The sequence below is a fragment of the Ambystoma mexicanum genome, chromosome 1p, assembly GCF_040938575.1.
Source record: "Ambystoma mexicanum isolate Mex_15411 chromosome 1p, UKY_AmexF1_1, whole genome shotgun sequence".
NCBI classification, from domain to species: domain Eukaryota; kingdom Metazoa; phylum Chordata; class Amphibia; order Caudata; family Ambystomatidae; genus Ambystoma; species Ambystoma mexicanum.
The window spans coordinates 1,192,225,244-1,192,246,858 of record NC_090921.1 but is presented as its reverse complement, the minus strand read 5'-3'; positions in this window follow the sequence as shown (position 1 = coordinate 1,192,246,858).

The window sequence follows — 21,615 nt, the reverse complement described above, 5'->3', positions numbered from 1 at the left end:
CCTGAGCTCTTTGAGAGGTTTCCAGTCCCGTGATGTGAACACGGACCAATGATCATGAGGGAGGCAGGCAGGGGGAGTGGAGGGATGAGGCCACGGGTGTGCGAAGGGAGAACAAGGGATTTCATTTTAAATGGTGTCCCATGACAGGGGCACCAAAAAATGCTGCAAAACAGGGAGCAATCACCAGATGAATGCACTGCCTGAGAGGAGCAGGATCAAATGGTGCAGGGATGCTCAACCCGACTATGGAAGCCTCTCTGGAGATCTCCGACATGTTCTGGTCCTGTGAGGTGAAAACGGACCAATGGGCATGAGGGAGGTGGGTAGGGGAGTCGAGGGAGGAGGGACTGGGTGTGGGAAGGGAGAATGAGGGGATTTGTTTTAAATGGAGTCCCAGCACGGGGGCACTGAAAAATGTTGTCAAGCATGGATCACTCACCAGATGGATGCACTGCCTGGGAGTGGCAGGAGCAAATGGAGCGGGAATGCTCAACCCAACAAAGGAAGCCTCTCCTGAGCTCTTTGAGAGGTTTCCAGTCCCGTGATGTGAACACGGACCAATGATCATGAGGGAGGCAGGCAGGGGGAGTGGAGGGATGAGGCCACGGGTGTGCGAAGGGAGAACAAGGGATTTCATTTTAAATGGTGTCCCATGACAGGGGCACCAAAAAATGCTGCAAAACAGGGAGCAATCACCAGATGAATGCACTGCCTGAGAGGAGCAGGATCAAATGGTGCAGGGATGCTCAACCCGACTATGGAAGCCTCTCTGGAGATCTCCGACATGTTCTGGTCCTGTGAGGTGAAATCGGACCAATGGGCATGAGGGAGGTGGGTAGGGGAGTCGAGGGAGGAGGGACTGGGTGTGGGAAGGGAGAATGAGGGGATTTGTTTTAAATGGAGTCCCAGCACGGGGGCACTGAAAAATGTTGTCAAGCATGGATCACTCACCAGATGGATGCACTGCCTGGGAGTGGCAGGAGCAAATGGAGCGGGAATGCTCAACCTGACAAATGAAGCTTATCTGAAGCTCTCTGAGAGGTTCCATTCCCGTTCTCTGAACACCGACCAATAGCCACGATGGAGGGGCGGGCAGGGGGAGTGGACGAAGGTGGGACTAGGTGTGGTAAGGGAGAACAAGGGAAAATACTGCAAATCAGTGAGCACTCACCAGATGGATGCACTGCCTCAGAGCGGAAGGGAAGCACTTTGAATTGATAGTGAGTGTTTCCCACTTTGAACCTTAGGAATTTTCTGTGCGCTGGCAATGTTGAAATATGAAAGTATGCATCTTTCATGTCCAATGTCGCCATATAATCTCCCTGCTTGAGAAGAGGGATTACCTCCTGCAGAGATGTCATCCTGATTTTTTGAGGCTTGACATAATTGTTTGCAGGACGTAGATCTAATGCAGGGTGTATGGTTAAGTCCTTTTTGTGTACAAGGAAATATGCTGAATAAAATCCCTCATTTGCCTCTAGAAAGGGGACGAGTTATATGGCTCCTTTTTGTAGTAATGTCTCCACCATTGCTTCTAGGATGAGCTGATGTTCCTGCGACAACCTTCTGTCTTTTGGTGGATGGTAACAAGGGTTCAAAATAAATTCTATTGAGTATCCGTTTACTACGGTAGTGTGTAGGAGGAGTGTGGTATCTGTTAATGAGGTCCAATGTAGGTTCTGCCAACAGGAGGACAGGGTTGAGACGTCGAGGCACTTGTTGGTGGAGTGCCCACAATTGAGATCTCAGAGCTATCTGCACTTTGTAATAATTTTTGATGCCTGTGAGAGTATTGATCAGTAGTGTCTATGGGAAACATGCACTGTTGGTTCAAAAACATCAACTGTGGTTTCACTGGTAAACATTTTGTGTAGCCTAAAATTGAATGAGATTTAGATCTTAGAACTTGGGACAGAAATGAATTTCAACTATCAAGCATAGGAGTTGATTTTATGTATGTTTACTCAGAAAATCTGTAATTTTAATGTTTTACTTTGGCCTTTTCTTTTTCTCACATATTAATTGTGATGTATTGAATTGTATTGTTAAGGATGAATTTATTTTTAACCAAAAACAATTTTTAAAAAAAGGTTAGTAGCAACCCATTTCCTACCCCCAGCAAACCTTCTAAATTTAACATATTTCTTACACCCAACAGACCATCTGAGTGTGATACATTTCATACCCCAGTAATCCTTCTAAGTGGGGCACATTTCTTACACCCACAATCTTTCTACATTGGACACATTTCTTACCCCCAACAATCCATGTAAGTGCAATACATTCCTTACCACGGAACAATCCATCCCAGTATGACACATTTCCTATTCCCAACAGTCCATCGAGTGTGATACATATCCTACTCCCAACAGTCCATCTTAGTGCAATACATTTCCTACCCCTCAACAATCCATCCAAGTGTGACACATTTCCTACCCAAACACTCCCTCCAAGTGCAACACATTTCCTACCCCTAACAATCCATCTCAGGGAGCAAAATCCAAGAGAATACGGATATTACCTAATGTCCCTCTCAAGGTGCAGAAGGTAGCAAATGGGTAACCTATACAAGAAGACTGAATGCCCGATATGGCTAACCTATACAATTGTGCCAAATGCAAAACATAGCTAACCTGTACAACTAGGTTAAGTGCAAAGAAATAAAGGCCCATCTATGCAAATAGACAAGATGCAGAATACGGCCAATTCACATAATTAGGCTAAATACAGGTCGGTATATGATATTAGGTAACAAGAGTGGTGGGTTTTTACTGGAGTACAGTAATGGCTATGCTCTCTGCCTACACCACACTTTTGGTTTCTGTCACTGTATATTGTCTGTATCAGGCATCCATTGGTGAACAGGGGCTAACAGGGAATGGAGCTGCTTAGAAGAGAGCTTCCCTTTGCCTCTGACCCTTAGCCGGCTGCCCGGACAAGGCTGCCCTGAGACGTCACCTGAAGAGGAGAAGTTGCAGTCCTGTGATGTGAACATGGAACAATCGCCATGAGGGAGGCAGGCAGGGAGAAATGAGGGAGAAGAGACTGGGTGTGGTCAGGGAGAATGAGGGAATTCATTTTAAATGGAGTCCCATGACAGGGGCGCTGAAAAATGCTCCAAAGCAATGAGCACTCACCAGATGGATTCACTGCCTGAGAGCAGCAGGAGCAAATGGAGCTGGAATTCTCAACCCAACAAAGGAAGCCTCCCTGGAGCTCTCCGAGATGTTCCGGTCCTGTGATGTGAACATGGACCAATAGCCACAAGGGAGGCAGGGCGTGTGGAGGGTGGAGGGCTAGGTGTGGGAAGGGAGAACTAGGGAATTCATTTTAAACAGAGTCTCAGGACAGGGGCACTGAAAAATGCTGCAAAGCAGGGAGCACTCAGCAGATGGATGCACTACCTGAGAGCGGCAGGATCAAATGAAGTGGGAATGCTCAACCCAACAAAGGAAGCCTCTCCTGAGCTCTTTGAGAGGTTTCCAGTCCCGTGATGTGAACACGGACCAATGATCATGAGGGAGGCAGGCAGGGGGAGTGGAGGGATGAGGCCACGGGTGTGCGAAGGGAGAACAAGGGATTTCATTTTAAATGGTGTCCCATGACAGGGGCACCAAAAAATGCTGCAAAACAGGGAGCAATCACCAGATGAATGCACTGCCTGAGAGGAGCAGGATCAAATGGTGCAGGGATGCTCAACCCGACTATGGAAGCCTCTCTGGAGATCTCCGACATGTTCTGGTCCTGTGAGGTGAAAACGGACCAATGGGCATGAGGGAGGTGGGTAGGGGAGTCGAGGGAGGAGGGACTGGGTGTGGGAAGGGAGAATGAGGGGATTTGTTTTAAATGGAGTCCCAGCACGGGGGCACTGAAAAATGTTGTCAAGCATGGATCACTCACCAGATGGATGCACTGCCTGGGAGTGGCAGGAGCAAATGGAGCGGGAATGCTCAACCCAACAAAGGAAGCCTCTCCTGAGCTCTTTGAGAGGTTTCCAGTCCCGTGATGTGAACACGGACCAATGATCATGAGGGAGGCAGGCAGGGGGAGTGGAGGGATGAGGCCACGGGTGTGCGAAGGGAGAACAAGGGATTTCATTTTAAATGGTGTCCCATGACAGGGGCACCAAAAAATGCTGCAAAACAGGGAGCAATCACCAGATGAATGCACTGCCTGAGAGGAGCAGGATCAAATGGTGCAGGGATGCTCAACCCGACTATGGAAGCCTCTCTGGAGATCTCCGACATGTTCTGGTCCTGTGAGGTGAAAACGGACCAATGGGCATGAGGGAGGTGGGTAGGGGAGTCGAGGGAGGAGGGACTGGGTGTGGGAAGGGAGAATGAGGGGATTTGTTTTAAATGGAGTCCCAGCACGGGGGCACTGAAAAATGTTGTCAAGCATGGATCACTCACCAGATGGATGCACTGCCTGGGAGTGGCAGGAGCAAATGGAGCGGGAATGCTCAACCTGACAAATGAAGCTTATCTGAAGCTCTCTGAGAGGTTCCATTCCCGTTCTCTGAACACCGACCAATAGCCACGATGGAGGGGCGGGCAGGGGGAGTGGACGAAGGTGGGACTAGGTGTGGTAAGGGAGAACAAGGGAAAATACTGCAAATCAGTGAGCACTCACCAGATGGATGCACTGCCTCAGAGCGGAAGGGAAGCACTTTGAATTGATAGTGAGTGTTTCCCACTTTGAACCTTAGGAATTTTCTGTGCGCTGGCAATGTTGAAATATGAAAGTATGCATCTTTCATGTCCAATGTCGCCATATAATCTCCCTGCTTGAGAAGAGGGATTACCTCCTGCAGAGATGTCATCCTGATTTTTTGAGGCTTGACATAATTGTTTGCAGGACGTAGATCTAATGCAGGGTGTATGGTTAAGTCCTTTTTGTGTACAAGGAAATATGCTGAATAAAATCCCTCATTTGCCTCTAGAAAGGGGACGAGTTATATGGCTCCTTTTTGTAGTAATGTCTCCACCATTGCTTCTAGGATGAGCTGATGTTCCTGCGACAACCTTCTGTCTTTTGGTGGATGGTAACAAGGGTTCAAAATAAATTCTATTGAGTATCCGTTTACTACGGTAGTCAACACTCACTGATCTGAGGTTATCTCCTCCCATGTGTGGGTGAATTATGTAATTAGACCTCCTACTGGATTTGCATGAGAGGGAACCTTGATAGGCGAGTCATTTATTGGCATGGGTAGGGAAGGCTCCAGAGAGTGCACTCCTACCTCTACCCTTGCCTTGTCTGAAACTCCAGTGTTGTAAAGATTTGATATTGGAGTGTGTACATTGTGCCAAGTACGCCAGAGATGAGCCTGATGAGAATCCTGATTCAGTGGGTCTGGGGAAGGCTTGAAAGGGAAATGAACTGCAGGTGTTGAATACCTTGTGTTGAATATATGGCTTATTAGAGATCTGGCTCATGTCTTTAACATGTCAGGGCCTTTTTTGGCTGTTTCTAAAGCTTTGTATACAACCTTTCCAAACAAGTCTGATTCTTCAATTGGTTTGTTAATTAGGGTGGCTTGTGTCTCTGGTTTAGACCCAGAATTATGCAGCATGGGATGTCTCTTTAGCAAGGTACCCTGTGTGAGGACTCTGCCTGCAGTTTCCACGGAGTCAAGGGTATTCTTTAAAATGTTATGATGAGTAACCTGTTTAGCTACTTTAATGATGTTTAGTAGTTGAGACATAGTGGGGACAGGGACATCAGTTAAGTTATCTTGAAGTAATCCTCACAAAACATTGTTGTAGCTTGCCGACACAGTGGTGTTCTTGGCAATGCGTGCCAAGTAGATGGCTGAGGCAGTGACCCTTTTGCCTAAAGCATGAAGCTTTTTGCAGTCTTTATCTGGAGGTGCTTCTGTACTAGATAGGAGTACTCAAGCACACTTTCTAGTGGTAGTAACTACAAGCTAGTCTGGTGTTACATGACCCCGCATATATAGGGGGGCCAGTAGATGCAGATCTAAAAAACATTTCCACTTGCAGGTTAACTGCCTTTGTGAGTGATGGTGTGAGAAGGGAAGCTGCAATTCTCTTTTTAATTGAATTTAATAAGGGAATAGACTTGCCCAGAGCTTTTTTCTCTTCAAAATCTCTTCCATAAAATCAGGGTCTGGAAATGTCTCCTGAGTTTGGATCTGGAAGTGTTCTTTTAAGGAGATAATTAAAGCGAAGCTGATCATCAATGGGAGATGAGTCTCTGGGGTGATCTAGAGGATCATCATCAACAAATAAAATGTCTGGTTCATCTAGGTTATCATGAGTGGGAGTAGCTGGCCAAGTACCCTTGTCAGCATCCCCCTGCCTTGTATTTTGATCTATATTACCTTGGTGTTGGTGGTATTGTAGGTCACATTGGTCGTCCTGGACGTCCTGAAATATATTGGATCATCTTATTTATTTATTTATATGTATTTGTAGAGCGCACTGTAGCCCATGAGGCACTATGATACAACTTAAGAAGGCTTGATTTAAGGTTACTCAAATGTGGCCTCAACAGAGAAAGCTTGGTACAGAGAGCTTAGTTGCAGTTACAAGTATGACATAGACATCATATGGCATAAATGTGAAAAATCATGTGGATGAGAGTGATGTAGTCTGGGAGATTTGGGAGGTGGTACACTCTCATCTAGAAACAGATGTTTCTGTTTAATAGGGTATATTACCATAAAGGGTGCAAACTCAGATACCCGGTCCATTGTCTTTTCAAATCTCCCTTTGTCCATGTGCCTGGGGCTTCACTAAGAGGAATAACAGTCTCTTTTATCATGCAGGGATTTGGAAAAGTTCTCTAGCTTTAGCATAGCTAGAGGATGTTACTGGTGTTATGTTATGTTCAGTTTTATATACAGCAGCTTTCAGCCTAAGGCAACATGGCCTAAGGCAAACGTGGTCCAGTGAGAGAATAGCAAGCAGTTGTAAGAGGATTCAATTCAACACTACAGCTAAGTCAATGCCTAGTCTGGGATACTGAATGGAAACCCTTATTGATATATCTTTATGTCCAGTTCATGAGTTTTGGATGACTACCCCTATATAACACCCCTCTCTTAGAATCCCCCTGACCCCACTGAGCCAAGAAGTAGTTCTGTTTTGCAAGTTTAAACGGTTTATTTGAGAATTTAAACAATATATATATATCACACTTTATAATAAATTAATATCTGATAGTACACTTAGACATATGATGTTGATCAACAATGGGTAATCTGGCACTAGCACACTTCTTTACAATCAATGAGGAGTTAGTATAGGATGGATAAAGTAGCAAAACTACTTTTATGATTTCAAGGGAAAAGCAATGAGGAATAAAATGCAGTACAGAAATACTTGATATGATTTTAGCAAAAGATAAAATAATCACTTTTTTCTGGCAATTCAACCCCCTCCCCTATGCAATGTAAGAAATGGAAGGAGATGGAAGTAACACACACAGTTCTTAGGAATGCAATCAAATATAATTCAGTTCACCCCAGCAAGCTTAGACCACAGATAGAAGTTTGAAACACAGGCCCAAAATGCTTTTAAAAGGTGATGGCAATGAAGTGAGAAATATGCTGAAAATGGTTTTAATTCCCTTTAGGAGGTTCAGGGGGAGTGGTAGCTACTTGGGATAAGTTTAGGCTCACTTTAGCAATGATTCAGAGATGGTGATTAAGAGGCAAACGAATTTTTAGCAAGGAAAGAAATGACTGGCTGGATTTTTAACTAAATCGCAAATCGCGGTAAAATTCGCGAGTGCGTGAATCGTGATTGCGGAACAACTATAAGGAGTAGGACGTCGTTTCTAGGCTTGTTGGAAAGTTCAGATTCTAAGCTTTCAGAGGAAAGTTAAACCAAGTTCGTAGCCCAAACGGTTCCAGAGATACGGACAATTAAATAAAGGTAGTTTTTCGGATTTAAAGTAAACTCAAAATGACAAGTGACAGCTATGCAGCTGCAGAATTGACAAGTGACAGTGGTGCAGCTTTACAAAATGACAAGTGACAACTTCTAGGAGGCAGTTCTGGTTAGATTAAAATAGTTTGGATTAGATTATTTTACACTAAGAACTTATTTCTGTCACAATCTGACCTAACTACTCACAATATATTTTGGAAGGACTGGACCTCGTCACGGATCTGATCAATCAGGCTAGCAGCACTTCACAACGATCTGGTCTCTGGGTCTGCGGTTCTGCACGGTCTGGTCTGGTCTGGCACTGGTCTGGTCTGTCCGGATACAGCGGTCTCTGCACGGCTCCTGGATCTCTGCACTGGTCCTGGCAAAAGTTCTTGGCAAGGGATTCAAGCAGCTGGCCCGGCTGTGAGTAGCTTGCAATGATTTGAGGCCTGCTGCAGAGAACTCAGCTTGTGGTTTTAGGCCTCTGATTTAGGTTCTAAAGTATAAATTCTAGGTTCTGGAGTATGTAGCTGGAGTCAGTCTGGAACTGGTATCTTCTGGATGTTGTGTGGTCCGGCAAAACGCTCCGCAGCAACTGGATTTGAATGTCTCTACCTGTCCCAGCAGTCTCTTTTTATGTGTTTTGAAATGGGTGTGTGCCTGGACCTAGCTAAGCCTGCCCCTCTCTACTTGTCATTGGCCCAATTCTCCCCTCTCCCATGATTGGGGGAAGGAAATGTGAGTCAGAGTGATGCTGTAGGTTTTATGGGTCAGAGGATCCTCCCCTGGTCAGTTTGCCCACAAATCTATATTTGATTCAAATACATATTGCACAGATACACAGTTGTTTAAAATTGCATGCACCCATCACATACCACATGAGGTATACTCTGTTCAAACTCTGCTCTTCCTGGGGGCTTGCATTCAGAAATGGCAACATTTTGCGCTTTTTAACTGGTTTTGCAATATCGGACATTTACCCAAATTTACACACATGTGCGCAAGGAGTATGGACATTAATTGATGAAGTGTCAGATTTTTAACATGCAGACATTTGGAGTGACAACCTCTTTTCCGCTCGTAACCCCCAGATCATACCACCGGGTCCTAAAACCTCTTAAAATGTGGGCAGAAAAATCACAAGAATTATGGTGTCATTTAGATAATTTTGACAAGTCCGCACCATGAGTTATACAACTTTCTTAAAATCATATTCTGGCCAACAGGGGTGTGTCTTCCCAGGTCACATGGTGGAGAAACCAGTCTATCCACTTTCTTTAAGCTCAGCCTGTCCTCAGAGGGGGCTGCCCCTCCCCGTTTCTGCCAAGAGGCAGCCACTTTTACGACGCCCCCAATATAACATTTGCCTGATTCCAGGACAGGCCTTTGTTCAACTCCCTGTAGCTGCTCCACCTCTAATCTAATCAGAGAGGTGACAACTCCTTTTGGCAAGGGGAAGAGTGGCTGAGCAGGTTTTAACTCCTGTGGGGGTAAATGTCAAGCAGAATTGGATTCTCTTTAAGCCAGTTTTTAGCTACATGTCATTTTTTTGTTCCCAGTTTAAATCACTTACGATTTTTACATACACATTAAATAATTACTTCCTTCAAGTCATTTCAGAATATAGTTTTACATTGTATCCACCTCTTAGCAAGTCTTTCCTTGGTCTGGTTTTGTTTCATTTGTTCAGTTTTACACAAAAGTCTGGTGGTTTTAAAACGCTGGCTTTCTGATAGTGGTGAGTACTGGTAATGCAACCATTTTTGGGATTTAAGAAAATGAATTCCTCACAGTTCTGGGTTGCTTTTGGCAATCTGCATTGCCATTCCCAATGGTTTCATGCTACTGTGTGGGTAGCCCAATGGTGGTTTTATTCAGTGCCCTCCTGTGCTCACAACATAGGCAAAAATGGGTGGCAGCCTATTCTTCATGCATTTCCCTGTGCATTTTCTGGGAAGTTCTGGCCATCATGATGTTTTCCATGCCAGTACTGCACAGTTTTCCTATTCTGGCGTACATGTGGGTGTTTTGGCCATCTTGGATTTTCTAAGCCCACAGCACCAAATGTTGCAGCATGATAGCTCAAACGTGGGTCAGGACACCCAACAAAGCCCCCCCCACGCGACTGCACTTTGAATTTGAGTCGATGGGGAGTCGGGTGCACACAAGGTTTTGACCCACGCACTGGTATGTCCGCATAATCTTCTTCCAATTCTGCAAATGGCACAGTTCAGCATCTTTTCCTTCATCCGGTACCGATCGATCGGTTCTCCTCGCCGGTCCTTATGGGAATATTGGGCGGTACCCCGGGCCCCTTGGGTCTCTGCTCCCGGTCTCCGGATCGTCCTCCTTGGCCAGTCTGTAGGTTTTCTTTCTCCTAGGATGACAAAGGAAAAGCGGCAATACCTATTCATGGACATTTCTCCCCCACCATTGATATAGTGGGGTGGCATATATATTTTAGAACTCAACAGATATGAACATGCACATTTTTTTAAATTAAGCGACAGGAACACATAAACTTGAGAAACACAGAATTTGATAGGCTATATGTAGGATATTTTAGGGTTGGAATTGAATTACTCTGGAGCGGTACCCTCTGGGATTACTGAGGACTCCTCCAGTTGCTGCAAAGTGTGCCTGGGATGGCAACACTTCAACTGGTTTATGTGTACCCACTTGTCTTCCCCCTCTGCCAAACCGCCTTTGAGGATGCAGATCTTGTAGGCCACAGGGGAGATCTTGTCTATAATCTCAAAGGGTCCCTTCCATGTAGGAAAGAATTTTCGCTGTTTGGCCTGGTTCCTTTGGAAATTGTATAGATAGGCCCGATCACCCACCTTGTATTCCTTTCGGGTAGTTTTTAAATCATAGTTGGTCTTCATGCTCTCGGCTGATCTTTCTAGATTCCGCTGAGCATAGGCAAAAGCATGCTGAAGGTGTTTCCTTAAATTCTCCACATACTCATGAGTTGTGGAGGCATTTATCAATGTTTGCTCTTGGGTTCTGTAGAGCAAATGCTGGGGAAGCACCATCTTGCGTCCAGTCATCAACTCAAATGGTGACATTTTGGTTGCAGATGAAGGGGTAGATCTGATGGCCATTAGGACCAGAGGTAATCGGATATCCCAACTTGGCCCAGAATTTGCCACAAACTTTTTTAAGATGCTCACAATGGTTCGGTTATATCTCTCCACTGCTCCAGAAGAAGCTGGCCTGTAAGCAATGTGTAGCTTCCTTTTAACCCCCAGTATCTCCCACATCTTTGTCATTACTTCACTGGTGAAGTGGCTACCTCTGTCTGACTCAATACTTTGAGGTAGACCAAAACCGGAAAAGATGTGGTTAATCATCAGGGCAGCTGCTGTTTCTGCCTTGCAGTTTGGGGCTGGGAGACATTCCACCCACTTGGTAAACAAGCATGTAACGTCAACATGTACTTGTTTCCTCTAGACGAGCGAATCACAGGGCCTACAAAGTTGATTTGCAAATCTGACCATGGCAGTGTCATCCCCCTCTTTTGGAGAGGCGCACGGTGTGTGAGGGATGATGGCTGAAATTGTGCACACACAAGACACCCCTTCAAGTATTGGTCGAGGTCCTGCCCCATGTGTGGCCAGTATGCAACCTCTCTTAAGATTTCCAGTGTTGTGTGAAACCCCCTATGACCGGTGGTGGCCGCATCATGGGCGTGACTTAACATCAGGCTTCGGAATGAGGTAGGAACTACCCACTGATCGTGGCCAGCTTTGGATTTCCTTACCAGCAAACCGTCTTGGATTCGGAACATTTTTGGACATTTCATCAACACTCTTAGGTCCTCTTTCCCAATGTAATCAGTATCCGTCAGGGGAAAGTTCTCAGGGTCCTCAAGGTGTTGGTAAAACTTACCAATAATTGGATCCCCCTTCTGAGCTGTAATTAAATCAGCATCAGGGGTCTCCTTATTCCATTGTGCAGTTGAAAGATCATTGTGAGCAGTTGTCTGGGACCTAGTGATAGCGGTGACCTTGATTTCCCCCAACAGGGACTCTATTTCGATTAGATCCCCTTGGATGGCCCCAGTTTTGGCCAGCTGATCAGCTAAGCCATTTCCAGTTTTGTCTGGTCCCTCTACTTTGGAATGACCCTTGATCTTCTTCCAGTAGATGGTCATCCCATTCGAGGTGACCAGATCATCAATGTTTTGGATTAACTTCCCATGTTTCAGGGGTTTGTTATTAGCGCATAACATGCCTCTGGTTTTCCAGTTGACCAGGTGCTCCACTAACCCGTTCCGTACATAATCCGAATCTGTGATTATGACCAGTTTGTGGAGTTCATGCTGGACAGCAGTGAGGATGGCCTGATGCACAGCCATCAATTCTGCCACCTGACTACTTCGGGGACCAATTTTGTATCCAGTGGAGGGTTCTGGAAACTCCTTCACCCAGGCATTCCCTACGCCGGCCACCAGTTCTTTCTCCCCGTTGTTGTCAACATGGTACGAGCATCCATCCACATAGACAGTGCGCATTCCCTCACACTTGTCCTCTTCAAAGACTTTGTGTGGGGAATTAAGGTATGCTTCCGTGTTGTCCTTGATTTTTAGACTTTCGTCCTCGAGACAGTTTTCTCTGGCACAATCATGCAAGTCAGCCAAACCTTGTGCGAGGGGACTCTTCTTGTTTTGGCCATATCTGACCTCCACAGGAAAGCCTTGCATTGACAGAATCCAGGAAGTAATTCGGGAATTACTCACATTTCTGGCCCGGATTATGTCACTTTGGAGATATTGCAGAGGCTGGTGTGGAGTCTCCACTATTATGTGTTCCCCATGGATAAACAGGCGGTAATTCTTCAATGCCCACACCGTTGCCAGGAGTGCCTTCTCACAATCGTTGAATTTTTCCTCCACAGAGGATAAAGTTTTGCTCGCATAGGAGATTACTTTATTGACCTTGTCATGCTTTTGGTATAATACTGCCATCAAGCACGTATTAGAGAACCCCGTCTCCAGGAAGAACTCCTTGTTTCTGACAGGGTAAGCTAGGCAAGGCGCTTGTGAGAGGCTTCTTTTGAGTTGTTTTACCGCCTCGGCTTGTTCTGGACCCCATTCCCACTTGACCCCCCCCCTTCAGGAGATGAATCAGGGGTCTGGTGATCTCGGCGTAGCCCTCAATGAACTTTCTGCTGTAATTAGTCAGTCCAAGGAGGCTCCTTAGTTCCCGCAGAGTTGTGGGGTCTTTCAGTTTCTGAAGTGCTTCCACTTTCTTTTCCTGGGGACAGAGACCCTGAGGAGTAATCTCATGCCCCAAGAAATTAACACGGGTTCTACACCACTGTGCTTTCTGAAAGGAAAGTTTTGCTCCAGCGGCCCTCAACTGGGCCAGAACATAACGGATCTCCGCTATGTGTTCCTCCACAGATGAACTTTTGATAAGGACATCATCTACATAAGCCAGGTTACCCCTTGCACCCAGGTCGGGCATGGCCTTGTGTAGGAAAATGTTGAATTCATTGCCAGAGTTGAGGTATCCGAAGGGAGTCCGGGTCCATGTGTACTGCTGGCCCCCAAAGGTAAAAGCCAGCTTGTATTGGTCCTCCCTACTGACAGGCACAGTCCAGTATCCATTGGTCAGGTCTATTGCAGTGAATACCTGTGACCCCTGGATCTGGGCCAGCCCTTGGTCAATGTAGGGCAGAGGCCATCGGGAAGTATGGACCCGTTTGTTGAGCTCCCTGAGGTCGGCGCAGAGTCTCCACTGGCCGTTTGGCTTCAATATTCCCAGCACCGGATTATTGAAGGTGCTGTGTATTGGACAAATTATTCCCCGGCACTCAAGGTTCTTAATTATTTCAGTAAGGGACTCCATGGATGCGAGAGGCAAACGATATTGCTTCACAAACACTGGAGTCATTCCAGGGTCCGTGGGAATTGTTGTGGTGTGGATGTCGGTGCAACCACAGTCATATGAGTCTACCGCAAAGAGATCTTGGAAATCCAAGAAAACTTGTTTCAACTTTTGCTTATGTTCCAGAGTCACACAGGCATCAGCTAGGTTGACTCTCTCTTCCACCATCTGCCTGAAGCCTGGAAAGACTTCTGGTTTTGCTATCTCAGCGGCCTACTTCAGCTGGGTGGAGAAGTCCCTGGTCAGAGTGCTGATTTGGACCGGAGGCTTCAGGTGGGCAAGGCAGCCCTCATGGACCTGGAAAATCACCTCATCCCCTCTGAAGTCACCAGTCACATCTTCCTTACCATAAGGGCAAGAAGTGTACACCAGGAACTTCCCCCTATGCCGGGTGAAAATCCTGTCTGGTGTTGTATTGTCCTCACTGTCACTGTCAAAACAGTCCTTGGGGATTGGTCCTAACAGTTCATTTCCTAAATCAATGGAGAAATGTCGGTCATCAACCGCCATTCCAATAATGGTGCCTGCGGCTAGAGTAATACTCTTTAAGTCGCTGTTATCCACCTCTATTAGAATGGTGTCATATTCTATATTGACTAATGGAGTTGGGTTTACCCCCAACCCTTGCTGTTGGAGGGAAGCGTTTAGATGTATGTAAGCATCAGGGTTTTTCAAATGTTGTCCTCTTTTAACTTTCACTTCCAGGGAGAATTGTCGGGTCCTTTCTGGGATGGTGACTTCCTCTTTGATCTGAATTTCAACTGCATAAGGTAGCAATTGAGCTGACCTAAATGCTTTTTCTGGATCATCAAAGCCCATGGGATTATCCACTAATCGGGACCAAGCTTTGAAGTTTATTAGGTCCAAACTAATGGCAAAGCGATTGAGAATGTCACTGCCTAAGTAAAAGGCGGCAGTGACGTCTCGCACGACCCAACAATTATGGACTATGCTCTTGTTGCCAATGGAGATTTTGAGCATACACCTGCTTGGCAGGGGATGTTTGGAATTGGGTGCTTCCAGGTCCATTTCCCATTTGTCTATCAGTTTGAATGTGGGAATGGCTGGATCTTTTGGGAGTTGGCGGAACATGGCTTCGCTGATGAAGCTCTTACCGTTGTTCACACACACTCGAGCGAGAACAGAGTCCTTCCCATCATTTAACTGAACAGGGATGAACATCTGCTCTCCAATTTGCTGAATCTCAGCCAGGCTCTGAGCTGATTTCACATCTTTCTGGACTATAGGAGTGGGAGTTTCTGATTGTGGATTAGTAAAGAATGTCAGGGTGTTTCCTTCCAGTGTGGAATACCACCTTAAACTGGAAGGAAGGTTGATTTTCAGAAATAGAGAGGACCCCCCATAACCAGTCTGTTGTCCTACTGCTATTACTGTCACGTCTGGAGTTTGGTTGTTCCGGAAGTGAAATTCTACTTGGTCAGATTTTTGTTCAACCATGTGGCAGGTGCCGTTTAAACTAACATGGTTGACACTTTGTTTTAATATTATTGGTCGGCTAGTCTGGCTCCAGAGGACCTTGTTTACACAATCTATTAGGGGTGACAACCTTCTCAGGAGGTCATTCCCTAGTAAACAAGGGGTGCCCTCTGGAGTCACTACTATGACCGGGTGTTTCATCTTGTGTTGCCCAATTTTAATGTCCAAGTCTGCAGTCCCCTCAACGGGAATCTCCTTCCCGTCAAAGTTCTGCAGTTGTCCAGGAAGAGAGGTGAGAGAAATACAGTAATTCTCCCCCCTTCCTGCATTTAGTTCCTCAAAGGCCCTTTTGGACAGAAGGGTAGCTTGGGATCCAGTGTCCACCAGTGCCACAATTGTACCCTGCCCCTGTACTTGTACCGGGGCATAGTATCTTCCCTCCTTCTCCTCAAGGGGGCACAGATAATGCACATTTTTGGACAAATGGTGGGCTAACTTTCTGGTTTTGGACATTGCTAGAGAAGAGATTTGGGCAGAATTCTGTGGAGAGTCTTGGGAATCTGAAAGAAAAAGTTGGCAACTGGAGATGAGAGCCATTGTGGGTTCCCCTGGTTCCGGTTCTGGGCCGCCCCCCCCTTTTTGGAGGCAGTCACCAGGATGGGTTTGAACCAGGGGATTTTGGTATTGTCGGTTCTGCGATGAGATGATGGGCGGCGGTAGCTCAGTCTCCACATCTCCCCAGTCTGAATTGGCCTCCCTTGGGACCCATTGTTCCTTGGGAGGAGTTCCCCCATCTCTGAAGGAGAAGTTCCTTTCCCCAGGATCCTCTGAGGATCCCTCTGCCTCAAATTGGAAGATCTGTACCTCCTCCACAAAGTGGGTCTGTTTGGGTCCTTTGTTTCTCCTACCCCCCCCTCTGCTCCTTGGGAGGCAGGCTTTCAGGGGCAGGAGATTTTGTTTCCGGTTCCTGGTTTTCCAGGGGCTGTTTACAAGTTGTGAAGGAAGCTTACTCCAAGGCTTTACACCCCCCTTCCCCTTGTGCCTCCTCCCTGGGAACCGGTGGGTTATCGGGGTGCTTCCCCCGTCATTGTTCTGGAGCACCAGGTCCCGAGTTTGGGGCATTCTGCGGTGGCATGCTCAGCTGAGGATTCTGTTGAGCCCTCAGTATGTGACCCAGATCTCGTGCCATATTTTGGACCTGGCGCTCAAGTTGTGAAACCCGCTCAGGCTGATACGGGGCTCTATTTTCTCCCTTGGGCTGATCCCGGGAAGGGTAGCTATCCCTTCTCTGGTAGTACCCCTGGTTGGGAAGATTTTGGTACCCCTCCACGCTTGGCCTCCCCTCTCCCGGATTAGGTTGTCTGGGCTCAGGGAATTGGGGAAAGAAGGATGGATGATTTTGGGGCTGGAAATTGGTTGGATACCTGGGGAAAAAGTTCTGCCCAGGATTTGGAGAATGTCTGCCCTCCTGTGGGAAGTTGGGAGGGAAGTTCCCTGGGTTAGGTGCTTGGCTGGATCCCCCCCCTTGGGCTGAAGGAGTCCACACATAACCCAGGATTGGTCAGATTCCCTTAGAGCGGGGACTTACATAGTCAGGGGAGCGGGGGACCCCATTTGTGGGACTACCTCCTCGACTCCCTGTCTGTGACTGGCCCGAGGGCCTTCTGGGCTGTGAATTATTTGGTGCAGGCAGGTTTTTAGGCCCCCCATCTCCAAATCTAAAACGGGGGCAACCTTTACCTCTGCCACCTTGGCAGCAGCAGGGGTGCTGTTGGTTTTGGGGTTTTTCGGCACGTTATTTTTATTTTCGATAGGCTTCTGCACTTCATAGATCCGGGTAGCCTGTTCAATGATCCAGTCTAAAGATCTTTTCTCATGAAAATCTATCACGAGCTGGGTCATTATGTATTTGGGTAAGGCATGGAAAAACGTATTGATAAATTCTCCGCTATCCGTGCGCACCCTTCTGGTGGTCTGCGCAAAAGCACGTTTTAATTCTTGCACAAACTCTTGTGGGGCCTGATCCTCCCCACATTGCAAATTGTAGGCTGCCTTGCGAGCCTCTTGAGGATTTCTGTGAACAGAAAAATGTTTCAAGATGGCCGCCTTATAGGTGGACCATCTTAAATGATTTTGGTCCTCCAGCCCTGCAAAGAAACTGGAGTATTCTGGGGAGAATGTCCATTTGACGTACTGGATGCAGCTACTGCTGTCCTTCGAATGGAAAGTCTCCATCATTTGCTCATAGAGCTCCAAGTGTTCCCAAACGGAATACTTGGCGTTCTTATGATAAGGCGTGATGACACTCCTTATTGCCTTTATTTGCTTCAATGGGTCCTTAAGCAAGGCCCTTTATGCCTTATTGGCCTTTTTGGTTCGGGTAACCCTGGTCCATTCATCCTCTGACTCAGAGGCACTGCTCCCAGAGGTTCCTGTATGATCTTCCAGGTTTTCCCGGATTCTGCGAGCCTGGGAATGGCTGGCAGAATGTGGGGACCTGGTCTCCTGTGTCCTGCGCCGTTCAGAGGAGTCTTCAGATTCCTCCTTGCTGGCAGGATTTGATGGGTACCCCCCCACTGACCTAACTGGGCAGGAGTTTTCAGGATGCCCTTAATGGGCCTACTCTCCGGGGGTTCCCCACTAAATTGCACTGTGCTTGGGTGCCCATACCCGGATGCCCGCCCCTCCATTCCTGGGAGGTACTGGCCTATGAGCCCCAAACTTCTGGTTGGATAATAATCTGCCATCCCTGTGGCCCGGTGCTCAAGTGCGCGAGGGGACATGGGGGTGGCAGAGTCCAGGGACTGAGAGATATGCAGGCCTCTGGTACTAGGGCTCCTGAGGTTATGCTCAGGAGTCTCCCTCTCCCAGCGAACCTGGTCTCTATCCGCCCCTGCTCCCTGTTGCAATGCAAGAGCCTGCGCTTTTAGTTCCTCAGTTAAGGCCTTACTAGACTCTATCAGTCTCTCCTGCATCACTACCTGTTGTTGGAGCCTATCATTGTGCTGACAGAGAGCCTCATTTTCTCTCTGTGCCTCCTGATTGGTCCTGAAGTACTGGGCCAGTCTTTGCTGCAGGAGGGTTACCTCCTGAGTCCCTTCCCTACTGGCCTGCTCCTTTCTTGCCAGAGCCTCCTCCACCCTCCTGGTGTGCTCTAACAAATTCTGGTGTTCTTTTTGGAGGTGGCCCAGTCCCTGGAGGGCCAGGTGATTTTCTTCCATTTTCCTTTTTAAATGGCAGACTTCCTGGCCTAAGGTGTCCCTTTCCTGACTAAGAGTCTGCATCTGTGCCGCCAGGTCGTCCCTTTGCCTTTGGAAGGCACCAGCTCTCTGGCGCTCCTGATCAAACTCTGCCTGGGTATCCAGGTCTTTCAGAATCAATTTATTGCTTTCTGCCTTTTCACTATCTAGGTGGCTTTGCAGGGTGCCTACCTGCTCAGCACATACCCTATTGAAATCTAATTGTTGCTCCAGTTTTTTCTGGCTCTGTAGTAGGGAGTCCAAACCTTCTTGGTACTACTTTTGCAAGGCCAGAAATCTGGTATCCTGGTCAGCCTTTTCCTGTTGCAGGATATCCATATCCTCTTTTATTTTAATGATATACTGCCTACTATCATTTTCTAACTCCTGGCTCCTCTGCAGCCTCTGCTCAGAAGAGACCAGGTCAGATTGGACCTTCTCTAACGCCATCTGTCGCCTATTTGACAGATCTTGGCTTTCAGTACATTTATCCTGCATGTCTCCCATATATAGGTACAGGTATGCCGCTATCCTGGCAATCTTATTGTGTTCATCTTTGGCTTTAGGAGCCATATATAGTTCACTCAGGGCCACATGTAATGGACCCTGATCTCTCCATTTGTCTGACCCTGTTTCAGTGACCTGTTGCGCGATGGCCTGCAACCAGACCGTTTGGTCCTGATGAGTCCACTCACCTCTCACAAATAGCTTATGTAAGAGGTGCTCCCTCGCTATTTTCATGTCTACCAAGGTCGTCATTCTAGAGATTGATCTCTGTCCTGACTTACAGAAATTAGTATTTTATTTTTGCAAAACAGACCTTTTCCTTAGAGTGTCCCTTTGAAGAGTGCTTTACAGCGTAAAACAGCGTGGTGATCCGACCGGATGTTTGTATCCCGTCAGTTAGCACACTGTATTAAGCTGCACAAGTGATAGATCTAACGCAGACATCCGGCTCGAGCCCCCAATTTGTAAGAGGATTCAATTCAATACTACAGCTAAGTCAATGCCTAGTCTGGGATACTGAATGGAAACCCTTATTGATATATCTTTATGTCCAGTTCATGAGTTCTGGATGACTACCCCTAAATAACACCCATCTCTTAGAATCCCCCTGACCCCACTGAGCCAAGAAGTAGTTCTGTTTTGCAAGTTTAAAAGGTTTATTTGAGAATTTAAACAATATATATATATCACACTTTATAATAAATTCATATCTGATAGTACACTTAGACATATGATGTTGATCAACAATGGGTAATCTGGCACTAGCACACTTCTTTACAATCAATGAGGAGTTAGTATAGGATGGATAAAGTAGCAAAACTACTTTTATGATTTCAAGGGAAAAGCAATGAGGAATAAAATGCAGTACAGAAATACTTGATATGATTTTAGCAAAAGATAAAATAATCACTTTTTCTCTGGCAATTCACCCCCCTCCCCTATGCAATGTAAGAAATGGAAGGAGATGGGAGTAACACACACAGTTCTTAGGAATGCAATCAAATATAATTCAGTTCACCCCAGCAAGCTTAGACCACAGATAGAAGTTTGAAACACAGGCCCAAAATGCTTTTAAAAGGTGATGGCAATGAAGTGAGAAATATGCTGAAAATGGATTTAATTCCCTTTAGGAGGTTCAGGGGGAGTGGTAGCTACTTGGGATAAGTTTAGGCTCACTTTAGCAATGATTCAGAGATGGTGATTAAGAGGCAAACAAATTTTTAGCAAGGAAAGAAATGACTGCTGATGGTTACACGTGGCTGGATTTTTAACCAAATCTCAAATCGCAGTAAAATTCGCGAGTGCGTGAATCGTGATTGCGAAAACAGTATAAGGAGTAGGACGTCGGTTCTAGGCTTGTTGGAAAGTTTAGATTCTAAGCTTTGAGAGGAACGTTAAACCAAGTTCGTAGACCAAACGGTTCCAGAGATACAGACGATTAAATAAAGGTAGTTTTTCGGATTTAAAGTAAACTCAAAATGACAAGTGACAGCTATGCAGCTGCAGAATTGACAAGTGACAGTGGTGCAGCTTTACAAAATGACAAGTGACAACTTCTAGGAGGCAGTTCTGGTTAGATTAAAATAGTTTGGATTAGATTATTTTAAACTACGAGCTTATTTCTGTCACAATCTGACCTAAGTACTCACAATATATTTTGGAAGGACTGGACCTCGTCACGGATCTGATCAATCAGGCTAGCGGCACTTCACAGCGATCTGGTCTCTGGGTCTGTGGTTCTGCACGGTCTGGTCTGGTCTGGTCTGGTCTGGCACTGGTCTGGTCTGTCCGGATACAGCAGTCTCTGCACAGCTCCTGGATCTCTGCACTGGTCCTGGCAAAAGTTCTTGGCAAGGGATTCAAGCAGCTCGCCCGGCTGTGAGTAGCTTGCAATGATTTGAGGCCTGCTGCAGAGAACTCAGCTTGTGGTTTTAGGCCTCTGATTTAGGTTCCAAAGTATAAATTATAGGTTCTGGAGTATGTAGCTGGAGTCAGTCTGGAACTGGTATCTTCTGGATGTTGTGTGGTCCGGCAAAACGCTCCGCAGCAACTGGATTTGAATGTCTCTACCTGTCCCAGCAGTCTTTTTTTATTTGATTTGAAATGGGTGTGTGCCTGGGCCTAGCTAAGCCTGCCCCTCTCTACTTGTCATTGGCCCAATTCTCCCCTCTCCCATGATTGGGGAAGGAAATGTGAGTCAGAGTGATGCTGTAGGTTTTATGGGTCAGTTTGCCCACAAATCTATATTTGATTCAAATACATATTGCACAGATATACAGTTGTTTAAAATTACATGCACCCATCACATATCACATTAGGTATACTCTGTTCAAACTCTGCTCTTCCTGGGGGCTTGCATTCAGAAATGGCAACATTTTGCGCTTTTTAACTGGTTTTGCAATATCGGATATTTACCCAAATTTACACACATGTGCGCAAGGAGTATGGACATTAATTGATGAAGTGTCAGATTTTTAACATGCAGACATTTGGAGTGACAACCTCTTTTCCGCTCGTAACCCCCAGATCATACCACCGGGTCCTAAAACCTCTCAAAATATGGGCAGAAAAATCACAAGAATTATGGTATCATTTAGATAATTTTGACAAGTCCGCACCATGAGTTATACATCTTTC